Raw genomic sequence first — 17,217 nt, 5'->3', positions numbered from 1 at the left:
GCTCCACGCTCAACATCTTTGCTGATTCATCCAATCTACTCTGTGTGGCGTGTGCTGGCACGTCGCCTTAGCCAATCATAATCGCTCACCTTGTTTTTAACCCACCTCCTCACAACAGCTGGGTCAGAAGCCGGGGATGCTTTCGGATAACATTTTATTTAATCAATGCATGTAACGCACCGCATTTAACGTTCAGTAACGTTAACGGCATAAAAAGAAATTAGTTCGATTACCCCGTTACTGAAAAACAAACGCCGTTACATAACGCCGTTACTTTAAATGCCGTTATTCCATACACTGGTCAGTTATCAGCCAGAAAGCGAATATCGGATTTTAATGGACTGCATCTTATTTAGGTTAATTTTCAGGGTCTTATCATTTATTTTTTCATTTATTTTATTCAAGTGTAGAATACTGTAGATATTATGTTGAAGGTTAAAATGTATGTAACCAATTGCTTAATAATAAATGGGTCAGTTTTTCTCATACATACTGTTGCTGACTATTGTTCTGAGTAACATCAAGACTTTTCTAACATTCCACACTACAAAATAATATATATGATTTGTGCTGATATATCGGGTCGATATCTGTATCGGCCGATACTGCAATATCGGTATCATATTAGAAGTGAAAAAGTTGTATCAGAACCTAGTTCCAAGAGTTGTAAACAAATTGTTTTAAATGTATTTTTTCATATAATTTGTGGATTGAGTTTAATTGCTAGGGAAACAAGTGCAATTTACAAGTTACACTGAAGACCTATTTAACCTTTTATAACTACACAATAAATTGATAGTGGGTTATGCTGCAAATGAATATCCATCAAATTAAAATGTGAATGGTTGCTAATACTTAGTATAACATTTTTCGCAGAATGCAGGTTTTAATGTATATTACCTGCTAACTCAATTGTTTTGTAACTTCTGTTTTAAAACATACTTTTTTGTCAAGCTTACAACTACTGTCAGGAAAATCACAAATAGAGATCCAAAATGACGCAGGTTAATTTGAATAACATAAGCACATTTATGTAGTTTTCAGGAGTAACATTTGTTTACAGTGATTCACAGAACATGAGATTTAATGTTCAAAATGCAGAGGAACAAATTGGTCATTTATACATGTTTTATTGCTGCATTGACATGAACACATTGATAAAGGTGTATAAGTAAAACATGTCCAGTTTAGATTTCATCTGGTCAATGAAGGCTTCACGCCACACTCGCTCAACAGTTATCATTGTAAGTGTGTCGGTGACAAAGTCGCACCAATCAACCCGGTGATTGGCAGCTGACCCTATACCTGCCAGAAGTATGCATGTGAACGCCTGAGACTTGCACGGCCATCCATTCAGGTGAGCAACCTGGGACACATCATTTTTCAGAATCAGAATCAGAATCAACTTTATTGGCCAGGGGTGTATGAATACACACGAGGAATTTCTTTTGGTGACCTGTGCTCTCTCAGGTAGTGTAACATTAAATAATAACAATCAACTAGAATAAAGAAAAGTAAATAAAATAAAGAAAAATAAAAGAAAAAAGAAGTATAAACATAAATATAAGAGTAGTTAGACTAATATGTGCAAACTAAATAAAAATAACAAGATCATAATATAATAATAATAATAATAATAATAATAATAATAATAATAATAATAATAATAATAATAATAATAATAATAAAATAAAATAAAAATACAATAATAATAATAAGATAATAGTGCAGTAGTGCATTGATGAGTAGTGCAAATAGGTGAACATTTAAATGAAAAATTTATGTCCATGAACATTTCGCAGTGACAGGTTGTTGCAGGGTTAATATGTTTAGTTCCAGGTTATTTCACAGTAACAGAAACAGGTCTGACACTCTATGACTGTTTAGTGTTGATCACAGTGACAGCCTGGGGGAAGAAACTGTTTTTATGGCGGGTAGTTTTGGCGTACAGTGATCTGTAGCGTCTGCCGGAGGGGAGGAGTTTAAACAGATTGTGTGCAGGGTGTGAGGGGTCTGCAGTGATGCTACCTGCCCGTTTCCTGACCCTGGACAGGTATAAGTCTTGGATGGAGGGCAGATCAACACCAATGATCTTTTCTGCAGTCCTGATTATCCGTTGTAGTCTGTGTCTGTCTAGTTTGGTTGTAGATCCAAACCAGACAGTGATGGAGGTGCACAGAACAGACTGAATGATGGAGGTGTAGAACATTATCAGCAGCTCCTGGGGCAGGTTGAACTTCCTCAGCTGTCGCAGGAAGTACATCCTCTGCTGTGCCTTTTTCCTGGTTGAGTCTATGTGGGAGGTCCACTTCAGGTCCTGTGAGATTGTGGATCCCAGGAACCTGAAGGAGTCCACGGTAGCCACTTTGCTATTCAGAATGGTATGGGGGGTGAGTGGGGGGGGGATTTCTCCTGAAGTCCACTGTCATCTCCACAGTCTTGAGTGGGTTCAGTTCCAGATGGTTCTGACTGCACCAGAGAGCCAGCTGTTCCACCTCCCGTCTGAAGGCAGACTCGTCCCCATCCCTGATGAGACCGATGACGGTGGTGTCGTCTGCAAACTTCAGGAGTTTCACAGAGGGGTCCCCTGAGGTGCAGTCATTGGTGTAGAGGGAGAATAGCAGTGGGGAGAGAACACACCCCTGAGGGGCGCCAGTGCTGAGTGACCGGGTGCTGGATGTGATGCCTCCCAGCCTTACTTGCTGCTTCCTGCCAGTCAGGAAGTTGGTGATCCACTGACAGGTGGAGGCCGGCACTGTGAGCTGGGTGAGTTTCTGGTGAAGGATGTCCGGGATGATGGTGTTGAACGCAGAGCTGAAATCCACAAACAGGATCCTAGCGTAGGTCCCTGGGTAGTCGAGGTGATGCAGGATGTAGTTCAGTCCAATGTTGACTGCATCCTCGACAGTGCTGCTTTTCACATCAACCAGTCCAAATGGGGGTGATTCTGATGGGTCATACACCCTGCCATCAGGGCTTGCCGAAAGATATGTCAGCACCAGTGACGTGCCGTCAGGGTAGGCAAGGTAGGCAGTGCCTACCCAAGGGTGAATTGATATTTTGATTATTTAATTATAATTTTTTATTTTTTATTTTTTTAAATTATAAATTATTTATTTTTAAATTTCCAATAGCCTACAGTACCTATAAGTTTGAAAGTGTCCGCATTTTGTGCGTTTCATCGCCCAAATTACTAAACAGCGCTGTTTCCTGGAACAGCTGCACAGTCTCACTCCGCTGTAAGGCAGAGGGAGGCCACGCCCCCTCCCAAAGGCACGTTGCTCTTCTGCCTCCCTTCTCATTGTGGGATTTTACGTGTTTGCGCATGCGTAGTCAGGTTTCCAATGTGACATCAATTTACGCGTAAAGGCAGCGTAGAGAGCTGCCTTTGCACGTAACTGCGCTATGCTAAATGCTATACGTAAGTTCACAGCACATTAGTGAATAGATGACACGTGACTGCTGCTACGTTCTTTAACTAGTGGTCGAGTGACAGCGCTAGAGATGATAGAGAAACTTTGTTTTGAGGAAAAATGACAGCTTTTAAAAGATGGAGACCAACACCTGAGTTACCAGACGCATAAATTTTTTATTCAGAGGTTATTTACAAAATGTCAACAACAGAAGACTTGTCCATCCAGCCTTACATGTTTGAGCCAGAGTCGGACCCGGCGGAGCGAGATGAAAAATGATGATGAACCCTAACAAGTAAGCTAACACAAGCACCGAGCTAACGCTAGCGCCAAGCTAACATTACGAAATGCATTTTAATACAGTCTTTTCAAAGACAAAAACAGCAAAATGAAATGACTAATGAAAACTTTAGACTTAAATTAAATCACGTAGGCCATATCATCAAGGATCTAAAACGAGCACACAGCGCTAACATATGAAGTCTGAAGACGGTGTAACTGCTAATGCTAACAAAACAATGACAGGGACATCTCATCATCACACTTTTTAGCGTTATTTACAGCTTACCGAAGTGCTCTGTTCATCGTCTCCAAAGATAGAAGGAATTGAACCCTCAATCAGACAAAGTCTTTCGGCAAATCCTTCTTTATACTGGCGAAGCGGTCATCCTTGAAGTGCTTCACGCACACAAAAATGACCTTACCCACAGATGTGGGTACATTTCCGTGAAAAATAAAACTCAACCAGGCACTTCGAAAAGGTTCTGATGCTGGGAGACGGTGTAATGAAGCGTGTGGGTTACTACATCCAACAACCCAACATTTTGACTTATCCTCTCGTAACTTCTGCATCCTAGAGCTTGGACTACAAAATAAAAGCGAGAAATAAAAATGGCGGATTGCTCGAAGTGTTGGACCTGGAGTTGATGTACTAATTTGGCAGTTCCGCTGCAAATCCTGTGATGTAATAGTTCAAAAAACGTAATAGAGAATAGAAAAATCGAAACAGATTGAAAAATATGAGCAAAACAGAATATAAAGATATCTACGGAGCACCTGAAGAGACTATTTTGATTTTTTCTGGACTTCTAAGCACTCTAAATATACAACAAAATGCATTTAAGGGCTAAAAAAGTGGATTTAGCATGATATGTCCCCTTTAAACTGCAGTAGAAGAAGAAGCCTGTGTCTCTTCTAGTATTTCCAGGTTACTTCTCCTTGGTAAGATGCTCTGAGTTCATTTTAGAAAGCTAAATAATGGTGAGGTGAAGCCTCATGAGGCATCGTATCATGGTTGAAGAAAGGGAAATCCCCACAGGTTTGAGCAGAAACTTTCTCTAGACTCAAAGGCATCGATTTCTCTCTCTTTTTTCTATTTGTGATTATGAACTAAAAATAAAATCTATTTTGGTTTGGACTTGAATTTGTTTCCTTGCAACTCCTGAGTGTTGCATTTTATTGTCGCTCTTAATGGTTTGCCACCCTTTAACTGCACTATTTTATATAGTGTGTCCTTTTTTTTGTGTGTGGACTAATTACAAATTATGTGTTAATAATACATAATATGGCTGAAACACCAAGTGTTACTTTAGTTTCTGTTAGGTGTAAACAGGATTATTTTGCCAAACACTTCAAAATGTTACACTTTAAAGGTATTGTAGACGATGTTTAGCTTCCGGGTGGATCATCAAGACTATTGGTCCTCCTAATTGTCAATCATGTTTACGTAAGGCCGTCGTACGTGCTCGTGCCCAGTGCGCACCGGGTCCTTTGAAAATAGATTTTCACTTACTGGTGGCCAGTCTGACATAGTGGGAAAAGTGCAAATCTTCTTCTGTAAGGTAAGCTTGTATGCCCGATGTCCACACCAACTTGTAAACAGAGCTGTGCACGAGGAAAACGGGCCTCGTGCACACTCTCCCGCACATGTAGGGGTGTTTTTTTTTTTCTTCCTTTCTTTTTTCAAAGAAAAAGAGAGAGAGAGAGAGAAAATCCCCTTCTCTCTCTAAAGATTTTTAGAGAGAGAAGGGGATTATAATTTAAGAGGAAAACTACATTTCAGGATGAAAAATGTTAGAACAACAGTCAAAATGAGTATAACAATATCAGGGGTTATATTATGGAACAGCGTAAGTGATGAAATAAAACAACATAAACCAGTTTAAAAAGCTTTTTAAATCATATATTGTTACAAGTGCATGGCATATATACATTAATGTGTATGTACATATGTATATATGTTTGATGTGAGTGTATACACTGTATATATAAAACGTGTGTAGAATATATATTGTTAAAATAGTAATATAAGCTAAATATTTTTGTGTGTGATTATCTAGAGAGCCTTGTTTAGTTTTGTTGTGATAAGGTAGGTTTGTATAAGCTTTTCTTCAACCTACACACTTTTGGCTTAAGAATTACACAATTGTTTGTTTTTGTATTTTCTTATTGTGGAGACTGCTGAAATAAATAATAAATTCATATATTATTTTTAATGCTTCTATGCAGGAAAAAAAGGAGGAAGATGTTAATGCAGATTTTCCTCCATGGAGCAGTCAGGGACACGGTTCGTGGACCAGAACCAGGACTACGTCCATGGTCCATAACCTCCAGCTCATGATGAACTCCTCAGCACTGGTTGGGCTGGTATTGGTTCTGGAGTAGATAGAGGCAGACTTTGGTCCTTTCTAATAGAAAACCCACAATAATGTTTTAAGTAAATGTTGATATATATTGAGTTGGTTTGTAAATCTATTTTTACTTTGCGTAAATAAAGTTATTTATTTTGTATTTTACAAGGACTTTGTTCATTGTTTGTTGCCTACTTGTAAGCACACACATTTATTTTATTTTATTCAGATAATTTAATTACTCTTTACATCCACTTTTTTTTAAGACAGAAACATAACCTGCTGTAGCACACACTATAAGGTTTGTATTTTATTTATTTTGATACATTTATAGAATTGAAAAGTTCATACAATACTCACCTAATGAGTAGGACATTTAAATACAATGCAGTGGAGATTTCCTCAACACAAAATTTACTGAAACAAATAAAACAGCAGCAATAGGTATAAAACAAATGTGGATAAATAAGGTGTCGTTGATCATAAATAACACAAGTTAAACAACATGATGAGGACAAACATTTAAATACAGCATCCCTTCAGTCACACACACAGTAGGTCCTCGGTCCAAATATAGATGGATGAATGACATCAGGACACGTTAGTTTGACACAAACTTGCGCTGATTCTGGTCGTATTGAGTCGCAGCAGCAGCAGTGTGATCACGGACGTGCACAGTCAGCATTACGAGCATCTATAATGATAAACAAACATATCAAAATCAACCTATTGTCTTTATCTGCTGTACTTATGCAGGTGTAGTTGAAGCTAAGTAGCTTAGCAAAGGCTAACACTAACACAGTCATTGTTAAGCAATAAAACGTCTTTGATAATTACCTGTGTTAACAAATGTGGCAGATTCTTGTGACTCCGATGAAGACGGTTAACGTTGTTCAGCTGAATATTTACATAGAATAGGATAGTATTCATACGATGTCAACAGTCAAAACGTGGGCTTCATTATGGCGCAAGCGCTCATGGGTAAACTGTTACGTAATCAGTGACGTACTGACGTATTGTGGCGACGCAAGGACGTGGCTCCAACTTGCCGCTGCTGCGGTGGAAAACCAAACCGGTTCTTCAGCTAAACAGGACTAGCTCTGAAGTAGCTCGAGCTCCAACTATAGCTCCAAACAAAAAGCCCGTGCTCTTGGTGGAAAAGCCCTATCACTGGCCAGATTGGTGGTGACGGACCTGTTTTATGATCATATCTTTTATTTATGCACACTTATTCTTCATGAGACCCCTGACAGACTTGTTTGTTCTCTGACCAGGGTTTTGGTGACAGTTCTGATCTTATTGATGACAGACCTGGTCCATCCCTGGCTGGTGATCCTGTTTTGGGTCAATGGATGCTGCAGGTGTTGAGCCCAGGGGAGCAAAAAGTAAGTGTTACACTCATTACACGTATTTTTGTGTGTCAGAGCTATGGGATCAAATTAGGGTCATAAAGATTTTGTATGCTCAAAAAAAAATCTGTGTGAAAAAATTATTTGTATTTGTAAAACTCGTTGTCTGCAAAATTGCTTTTGTGTGCGTGTGAGAACTTTTCTGTTACAAGTACAAAACCAAATACACAGATGAATTGTGACCCTGGTAAATAATAATAGATTTCTCTTTAAAGTGAATATCTGTCCCTGCTGCTTCACCAAAGTGAACTTTTATTTTTAATTTTTTTGTTGGGAATGGTGCGGCTTTTACACAACTCGGAGGGAAACGAAAAGCGTTATGACCACATACAAGGGTAATATTTTAAGAAAAAAGAAAGTATAAGTAAATGTTTCTGACCTTACGCTATTTGTTATTTGTTGTGACAGACTGAGCTCGCCCCACAATTTGGCTGTGACTTCGTAATTGGTGGAAACTCTCATTGCAAGTCCAGACCTGTGTGGAGTGGACACTGGAGTCTTTATATGTAAGTCACTTTAATCTGAAATAAATCAGTTTTGTTGTTTGTGGTCTTGTTATTTTACATATTTGTATATATATATATATACTGTATATATATATATATATATATATATATATATATATATATATATATAGTATGTTGCCTTTCTCTTTCCCAGTGGCATGTAAGACATACTATGAGACAATCTGGAAGAACTTCAGATTTAGTCAGCCAGACCTTTGAGTAGGGTTGGACTTAAACGATTCTGATTCCGATTCTCAATTTCGATTCCTGTTCTAAACAATTCTCGATTCCGATTCTTTGAGTTGTGCAGGTCAACAGGTCACATATTTCACAGGAGAATTTTTTTATTTGAAAAAGCCTTTACAAAGGCTATTTTTTATTAATTCACTTAGTTAATACAGTTTAATTTGGTTGCTGTAATGTAACTAGGGAATTCAATTACAAAAGTCCCCAACTGCAACTGTAAAAGTGAAACTTGCTGAAATAAAACTACAAACAAATTGGCAGCAGTCTAAAAACATAGAGCTACAAGGTAGAGGTGAAACTAAATAAAACAAACTCAAACCCTGGAACAGTCATGTGACAAATCAATCAACAGTTCTTGTTGAGAAAGATTATTATTATTATTTTGGATACAGTGGAAACAGAAACTATAAAAATAGTTATATTGTGAACCTGTTTATATTGTAGGGATCTGGTCTGCTGCTCTGGTCTCACTCCCACTGACTGTAAACCCCATTCACTCCCATACTCTGACCACACGCTCATCACATTCAACATAAACCTCTCTCTCTCCAAACTCATTCTCCCCCGAACCATTTCCTTCCGCAAAATCAAAAATATAAACATACACACCTTTTCCTCAGACATCAATAATTTCCCCATTAACAATCCAACTAGCCCACCTGACAACCTGGTTTCCCACTACAATCATAATCTCCATAACCTTCTGGAAACTCACGCTCCACTCAAAACCCGACCTGTTTCCTTCACCCGCTCAGCACCCTGGTTCACCCCCGCCCTCCGTCTGCTCAAATCTCAAGGATGACAACTCGAACGGCTTTGTAACAAAACTGGACTCCATACATAAACATATGTACAATAACCACATCATACAATACGAAGATCATCTCTCCTCTGCTAAATCTGCCTACTACTCTGGTCTAATTCACTCCAATCAACATAACTCTAAAACTCTCTTCTCTCTCCTCAGCAATATTACAAAACCCCCCGACTCTCTCCCCCACCACATGCAATCTGCTGACTTCTGTAACTCACTCATGACCTTCTTCGTCTCCAAGATATCCAACATCCACCAACAACTGACCTCACACGGAGCTGCAATTTCTGGAGTGGACTCCTCAGCCCCCCACTCATCCCTGGCAACTACATTCTCCGGCTTCATCCTCCCCACCATCCAAGCCATTTCCGATTTCATCGCCAAATTTAAACCCTCAACCTGTCAGCTTGACCCCCTCCCTACAGTCATTGTTAAATCCTGCCTCCCTTCACTTGCCCCCTTTATCACCAATATCATTCACTCTTCTCTCATCACTGGTACTGTCCCTCTCTCATTCAAAACTGCCATAGTCACACCCATCCTAAAAAAAACCTGGTCTGGATCCCACCAACTTCAACAACCTCCGTCCCATTTCAAATCTCCCCTTCATCTCCAAAATACTCCCCAACTCCACAATCATCTCATCACGAACAATATTTACGAGCAGTTTCAATCTGGTTTTCGTCCCCTTCACAGCACTGAAACAGCCCTCCTGAAAATTACCAACGACCTCCTCATAGCTTCAGACTCTGGTTTACTCTCCATTCTCATTCTCCTCGACCTCACCGCAGCTTTCGATACAATTTCTCACTCCATTCTCCTTGACAGACTCTCCTCAATCGGCATCACTCACACCCCCCTCGCTTGGTTCACTTCCTATCTTTCTGGCCGTACACAATTCATCCAACTCAATTCTCACAAGTCCAACACTTTCCCTGTCCCTGCTGGCGTGCCTCAGGGCTCTGTCCTGGGGCCCCTCCTCTTCATCATCTACATTCTCCCACTCGGTCACATCCTCCGTAAACATAATATCCATTTCCACTGCTATGCGGATGACACCCAGCTCTGCCTCTCTACCAAACCATCTTCTTCTCTTCCTCCTTCCTCCCTTACCCTCTGTTTACGAGACATTAATTCTTGGTTCTCTTCCAACTTCCTCAAACTCAATAGCTCCAAAACACAAGTCCTCCTTGTAGGCACCTCATCCACTCTCTCAAAATCCAACAGTTTCCATATTTCCTTTAACAACTCTTCTCTCCTTCCTTCCCCTCAGGTCAAGAGTCTGGGTGTCATCCTCAACAGTACACTTTCCTTCCATTCACACATTAACAGCATTACCCGGTCCGCTTATTTCCACCTACGGAACATTTCCCGTCTCCGCCCCTCTCTCACCCCCCACACCACCGCCATCCTTGTCCACAACCTCGTCACCTCCCACATTGATTATTGCAATTCACTTCTCTTTGGCCTCCCCAACAAATCCCTCCAGAAACTGCAGCTCCTCCAGAACTCTGCAGCACGAATCATCACACCCCCTCCACTCACCACATCACCCCCGTCCTACAACAACTTCACTGACTTCCCATAAAACAAAGGATCAACTTCAAAATACTCCTCATCACCTTCAAAGCACTTCATAACCTGACCCCTCCGTACATATTTGACCTCCTCCACATCGCCACCCCTCCCCGCACACTCCGCTCTTCCTCCACTCTCCAGCTCTCTGTACGTCCGGCCAAACTCATCACCATGGGGCACAGAGCATTCAGCTACTCTGCCCCCCAGGTCTGGAACTCTCTCCCCCCTGACCTCCGTACCATAGACTCCCTCCCACTCTTCAAATCAAAACTCAAAACTCACCTCTTCAGACAATCCTACTCCATCTAGACAACACATTCACCACACCAATACTGTACTCTGTTTTATTCTGCTGCACTTGTTTTTATTCTGCTGTTTTTATTGTGTTTATTTTAGTGACTGCCCTGTACAGTGTCCTTGGGTGTTTTGAAAGGCGCTTTTAAATAAAATGTATTACTATTGTTATTATAATATATACATAAATGTAATTGGAGTCTAAAACCCACAAAAAAACACCACTTTAAAAAGAAAATAGACTAAGACCTCTATACAGTTATTTTGGTCATTTTGCGCGATTTGCGGCGATGATGCTCTGGTGATGACATAATCCAAGATGGTGGCGGCCCGGACTACAGCCGACACTATTTAATAAAAGCCTTAAAAGACATGGATATAATGAAGAGTGGATGGACGGAGGCATGAACATGCGGACTTTCACACGGAACCAGACAGACTTATTAAACACACACGGACCTCGGTAAATGAAACAGGCTTCACCGGACGGCTGGCACTATGACCCGGAGGCGGAGTAAATGCGTCCCCATGCTGCATTCACAGGCTCTCAGGCCGAGAAGCAGCCACCGCCCCCCCCCCCCACACACATCCGAGAAAGCCCCAAGGAGCCGAGCACCCACCCACTGCAAGAGGTTTTATTTGTAGGGAAAAAAATGAAGCAACAACCTCAAGTAGAATCAGAATCAGAATCAGAATCAGAAATGTTTTATTTGCCATGTACAGTTTTGAGGACAGTACAAGGAATTTGACTTGGTGGTTGGTGCACAAAACAAGCAACAAAAAGAAATAAAAGAAATAAAAACAACACAACAAAGAACAACCCAGCAACAATAATACTAATAATAATGATAAATATAAAGGATGAGGGATAAATAAAGGATAGATAGAGAATAAAGGATAAATAGGATAAATATAAATATATATATACAGTGCAGCAGGTATCAAGCTGGTGGAGGTGGTGATCGGGTGGGGGGGGGGTTCAGTGGGTGACTTGGGGTGTGTTCATGTGGATGGTGGCAGAGGGAAAGAAGCTGTTTTTGTGTCTGGAGGTTCTGGTCCTGATGGACCGAAACCTCCTACCAGAAGGGAGAGATTGAAACAGTTTATGACCGGGGTGGGAGGGGTCGGCCACAATCTTTCCTGCACGCCTCAAAATCCTGGAGGCGTACAGGTCCTGGAGGGAGGGCAGATTGCAGCCGATGACCTTCTCTGCAGAGTGGATGATACGCTGCAGTCTGGCCTTGTCCTTGGCCGTAGCTGCAGCGTACCAGATGGTGATGGAGGAGCAGAGGATGGACTGGATGATGGAGCTGTAGAAGTTCACCATCATCTTTGTTGGCAGACTGAACTTCTTCAGCTGCCGCAGAAAGTAAACCCATACTCACTCAAAAAGAGAACTTGAACCTTCTCCATTGGTGAGACAATGATGCTACACATCACTTTCCCCCCTCAGAATCAGTATAATCCCTTGGAGTCAGAATTACCCTTCAGGGCCAGCATGTCACTGTTCCAATAGGTTTGAATGGGTAATTCGTGATTTTATTAAAGTTAGGATCATAGTGTCCTGAGACTTCTTTCAACAATTTGTGATTAAAAATGACAAAATATTGTGTTTATTATAATTTGTACATTTTAATTGTTGGACAAAGCCGGGGTACCCGGAGAAAACCCACACAAGCCCAAGGAGAACATGCAAACCCAAATGCCTAAATATCCACAACCTTTTTTGCAGTGATTCAGATGCGATGACCACTACTCCACCCTGCACCCTTAATTACTTACATTCTAGGACAAGTTTTTTCCTCATCACAACTCTAAATTACATAAAAAGGTGAAACTAAAAATTGGAAACGACGAAAACAGAAATACTGATATAAAAGCTTAAATCTGTGTTAATGTTGGAACAGACGCAGGAAAGCGTTGAGATGAGCCTGCTAACACAAAGAAGCCATGTATCACATTTAGTGAGCTTTACATGAGAATAAAACAGGTTCCTCTTGGCTGAACATCACCAGGAGTCAGGTCACATGTGTCAGGCACTTTCCCAGAAGGCCGTTCATCATTACACTCCATCTTCATACAGTATTTCCACCTCAAATTGAATATTTCTTTCCTCTCAATAGTTTCTGAAGGTGGATGACTATCTGCCTCCTAATCTAAGGTGGGACTGATTATTTGGAAATGTTGATGAATGAAAAGCAAAATGAAATCCTGATCAGGATTTACTCACTCTGAATTCAGACGCTTTGGTATTCCTGCAGCATCAGCGCTTTTTGTGAGAGAATATAAAAACTCTTTCACTATTGACTCAGTTTTTCCATCTGGCCAATGATATGTGCGATCCCTGCCTTAAGGCCAAGGATTTCCTTGCTGTACTCCTCTTTCTGTTGCTCCAGCTCTTCCTTATTATTATTTGTAGTTGATTGACATTTAGCTTCCTCTTCAGCCAGCTGCTGCTCTAGATTCTTTACCTCATCATCCAGAGCTGAATGTTTTTTTTTAACCTTACTTTTATTTACTACCTTTCTCATGCCAAAAGCCAAAACGCTCTCATACAGCTTTTGGTAGCCTTCAAAAGTCACTTCCATTTCTTCTTGCATGCGATTGACCAGCGCGCCTCTCTCTGGACAGTTCACAGCAACCTGATTGATTATTTCATCAAAACACTTCTTGAAGATTTTTTTGCGGCCAGGACAGATGCTCCAGGCTAATGCATTTTCCTGCCGTAGCTCTTTATCCAGAGTGTTCTCCAGATCAACAACATCTGGTTGTCTGACAGGTGTAGACGACACCTGCTGAACCCAAAGCTTTTTCTCAGTTTCCCATTCATCGGATGGAAAAATTGTGTTCAGATAGTTATTCTTTTCTGACTTTGATTTGAGAGCAGATGGACTTGGTCCAGAGTCTGCACCCTTCTGCTTTTTCGTCCTCGTTGAGTCCATGATCTCAGTGATCAAAGGAAATGGAAACACTGCAATGAGAGGAGAGCAAAAGACAAAGCATCCAAGCTCAATAGAAAATCAGTTTTCACCAGCCTTTATATTGGTTCTATATTTGAAAAAAAAAAAAAAAAAGGAACCAGTGACATCACAGCCACCTGCTGCTAAAGAAGAGAAGAACCAGAGATAATGTCCTCGAAGATGATTGGTTACTGAATAGAACCCATGACATCATCATCATCTTTAAAAGATGACACATCATTCCCACCCCCAATTGCTCTTACCTGGTAGGGGGTTGGGGTTTCCCGTGTTGGAGGGGCATTGCCTTCACTTGGGGGTCTAGCAGTGCTGTACTGGAGGCTGGGGGGCAGCTTGCCAGGGGTGGGGGTGACTACGTTTTGGGGCGCTGGGTGCCGGGGAGGGCAGTGTAGGCTTTCCAGCCTAAATGTCTGCATCAGCCAGTGACGATCCAGACGCTGTGTCAGTGCTAGGGGGTTTCGGGGGTGGGTATGTAGGCCTGGCCTTCTGGGGGACCGCTCGTCTTCCGTCAGCTCGATGAATGGCATTTGTTTGATGTGGTGCTACGTTGCTTTTGACCAGGTGGGGCTGGCGGTTTGTGGTCTGTCATCCTCTGGGCTGTATTGGTTCTGGGGTATCGTTTGGTGTTTGGGTTTGTTCCGGCAGCGCCCGTTTGGAGGTGCTTAAGTGCACTTGTTTGTCAGTTTGTAGCTGGCGGGGTGGCCATGCTTGGGCACTTGGTGGTGCTCTCTCTTGATGAGGAGTGGCGGTGTCATGTTTTCATTGCAGTGTGGTTCATAGTGGCGGTGCTGCTCCAAACCGGTCTGCGGCAGTTATCACCCCCTGGGATGCTGGGGTCTGTGTTTCCGGCCGTCCTGGGGCCTGTGGCACTTCATGCCCATCTGCACCATCTATTCTCTCCGGTGGCCCGTCGTGGGAATGTGCTGGGTTCACAACAGACAGGCATCCTACTTGAAAGCCCCACATCACACCCAGCTGGTGGGGTGCTGCCATTTGGTGACCTTCGAAAGCATGTGCAGACAAGGAGGGGAAAAAGTTAACCAGCAGCAGTGAAAACACTGAACAATTCCCAGATTCTATTGCAAACTAAAATGTGAATTAAAGAGGCATTTGTAATATATAAATGGTAAATAAAAGAGGCATGTGTAATGTAATATAACATTTTGATTAAAGAGGTATATGTAATATAATAAAAAAAAGACATGTATTATGATATAAAATTTAAATAAAAGAGGCATGATAAATTATTTTGAGGAATTTTTTTTTTTTTTTAATTAACACCTTAATTTAGCAGTTTCATCAGCACTCGAGAATGGGGAAAGGCACAACGTTGTACTTTGTGCCTGAACTGTCCAGTCAGGACTACCTGGTCTCGTCAGCTGTGGGATGAGGTATAACCAGGGCCAAGCTGCTTTTCATCCACAAACATTTCACTGTTTTCATTTGTGATGAATTGTTCTGACAGCTGAGGCTGTCTTCATCTGTGTTCTGTGGGTGGAACTCAACAGTTTCTGCTCTTAGTTTTTCCAACTTCACGGTAGGTATTGAATCAGGCAAAAAGCAGTCTTTTTCTCACTGGATTTGAAGACACATCAGTAACCATCGAAGGCTCTGATGGTGTGGAAGGCTTAAAACTGGAAGCTTGTGAGACGGAACCCACTGCCTAGATTCGTCAGTTGACCAGGAGAGTTTTCCCTGTTTCTTTTTTGAAAGTTTACCCTTTGAAGGAGGGCATTTCTCTTTGTGTTATCTTAAGGCCTGCATCCATAGTTCCCTAACCCTAAAGATTATCCTCCTTATCCGCAAGTTGACATAAAATCTCTCTGCAGTTTCTGGGTCATGGCACATACAGTAGCTTCGGCCACCTTTCTACGCTCGGACGGATTAACTACGATCTGAAATAAAGGGTGGTAAATGAGGTGCATCCCGAAATACTTTAATGACAAAGTTTCCTCACCTGCTGCCCACCACACACATACCCGAGAAAGCACCAAGGAACCGAGGACCCAGTGCACCCCGCCACCGACCCAATGCCATGGCCCCCTACCGACATCCACCCCACCACCCCCACCCCCGCACCCAACCCCCAAAGGGGAGGGCACAGAATGCCCCCCACCAAAGACCCTAGCAGAGGAGCCAAGGCCCACGCCCAGTAGACGGCCAGAGCCGCGCCAAACGGGCAGTCGGCGGGAGCTGCCGGTGGGCCCAGAGCCAGCAGGGACCAGACCCCAGGCCAGAAGGACCCGGAAAAGAAGTAGCACCGGGAGCAGCCCGCCCAGGGAAATTGACCACATCCCTGGCCACCCAGGGCAACAAGGGGACGCTGCATGCCGCCCCGCCAGCCCCCAGGCGCACCAACCGAGCCCCCCAGAGCGCCCCAGGTTACCTTTTTTCGATGGAAGTGACATCCGTGACCCGAGATTTAAAGGAAGTTTGGAATCACAGATATTAAATAATCATGAAATATTAACTTAAATTACTTTTAGTGGTACAAAAACGTTTTTAATATTGATCTTTTTTTTTTTTTTTTTTTTTAACACAAACAAACTGCGACACGGTGATGTCATGAACCCGGAACTGGAAGTAGAGCGCTCAATACCGCGTGCTTAACGAGGGAGCTGTAATTATAAAATTTACCTTTTGACCATTTTGCTACACCAAATTACTCCAAAATAACAGATGCACACACTCTATTTGGAAGCCGTCAACTAAGTTTCAGGTCGAACTCTTACCGAATCGGGGAGATATTTGCTCCACACACACACACACACACACACACACACACACATACGTTCCTTGCTTTAATAGATAGACTAGTACAATGCTCGTCGGAAGTATGTATTCATATAGTGGGAGGAGCTTAAGTAGAGTTGTCAATTGTGGTCAAATGAGTATGTGTTTGAAGGTTGGATATACAAAGAGGTGTACATACTCTGTACTCTGTAGTGTTATAAAGGGGTATATTTGTGGGTGCAAACTAAAATAGTGCAATTGTATGGGACATGCGCATGATATATAGATAAAGGTTGCATCAATGTTTGCTGGACTTAGGTAAATGGATAATAAATGTACCAGAGCATCCCCTGTCTTTAGACCCTACCTCGGCAAAGAAAAACACAAAATTAACTAGAACTGCAAGCAGTTATAAAAGGGGGCCAAGCCTTCCCGCACGACTCGGCCCACAGGTTTCACGGAGCCTGTGGAAGTACGTCATGAAGGATGACGGGCTCGTGGCGAGCGTCAGGACACAGGCCAACGTGCCATTTGCTGTGAACAGGTAGATATGAAGTTTTGGAAGATGTGATTTAAAGTGTGAAAGTTACAGACCAAAATGCATTTGCACCCATTA

General features: G+C 42.0%; 1 long non-coding RNA gene across 1 annotated transcript; it reads right to left on the bottom strand.

Moving 5' to 3' along the window:
• Window positions 1-3,505: 3,505 nt before the first annotated feature.
• Window positions 3,506-16,822, bottom strand: LOC114480631 (uncharacterized). Its single transcript, XR_003676139.1, has 3 exons — window positions 16,642-16,822; window positions 10,715-10,720; window positions 3,506-3,516 (listed from the first exon to the last, which is right to left on the bottom strand). It is a non-coding gene; the product is annotated as an uncharacterized LOC114480631 (long non-coding RNA).
• Window positions 16,823-17,217: the final 395 nt, after the last annotated feature.

Source organism: Gouania willdenowi, chromosome 18 (assembly GCF_900634775.1).
Source record: "Gouania willdenowi chromosome 18, fGouWil2.1, whole genome shotgun sequence".
NCBI classification, from domain to species: Eukaryota; Metazoa; Chordata; class Actinopteri; order Blenniiformes; family Gobiesocidae; genus Gouania; species Gouania willdenowi.
The sequence above is the reverse complement of the archived record's forward strand: the minus strand, read 5'-3'. Positions and strand labels throughout refer to the sequence as shown.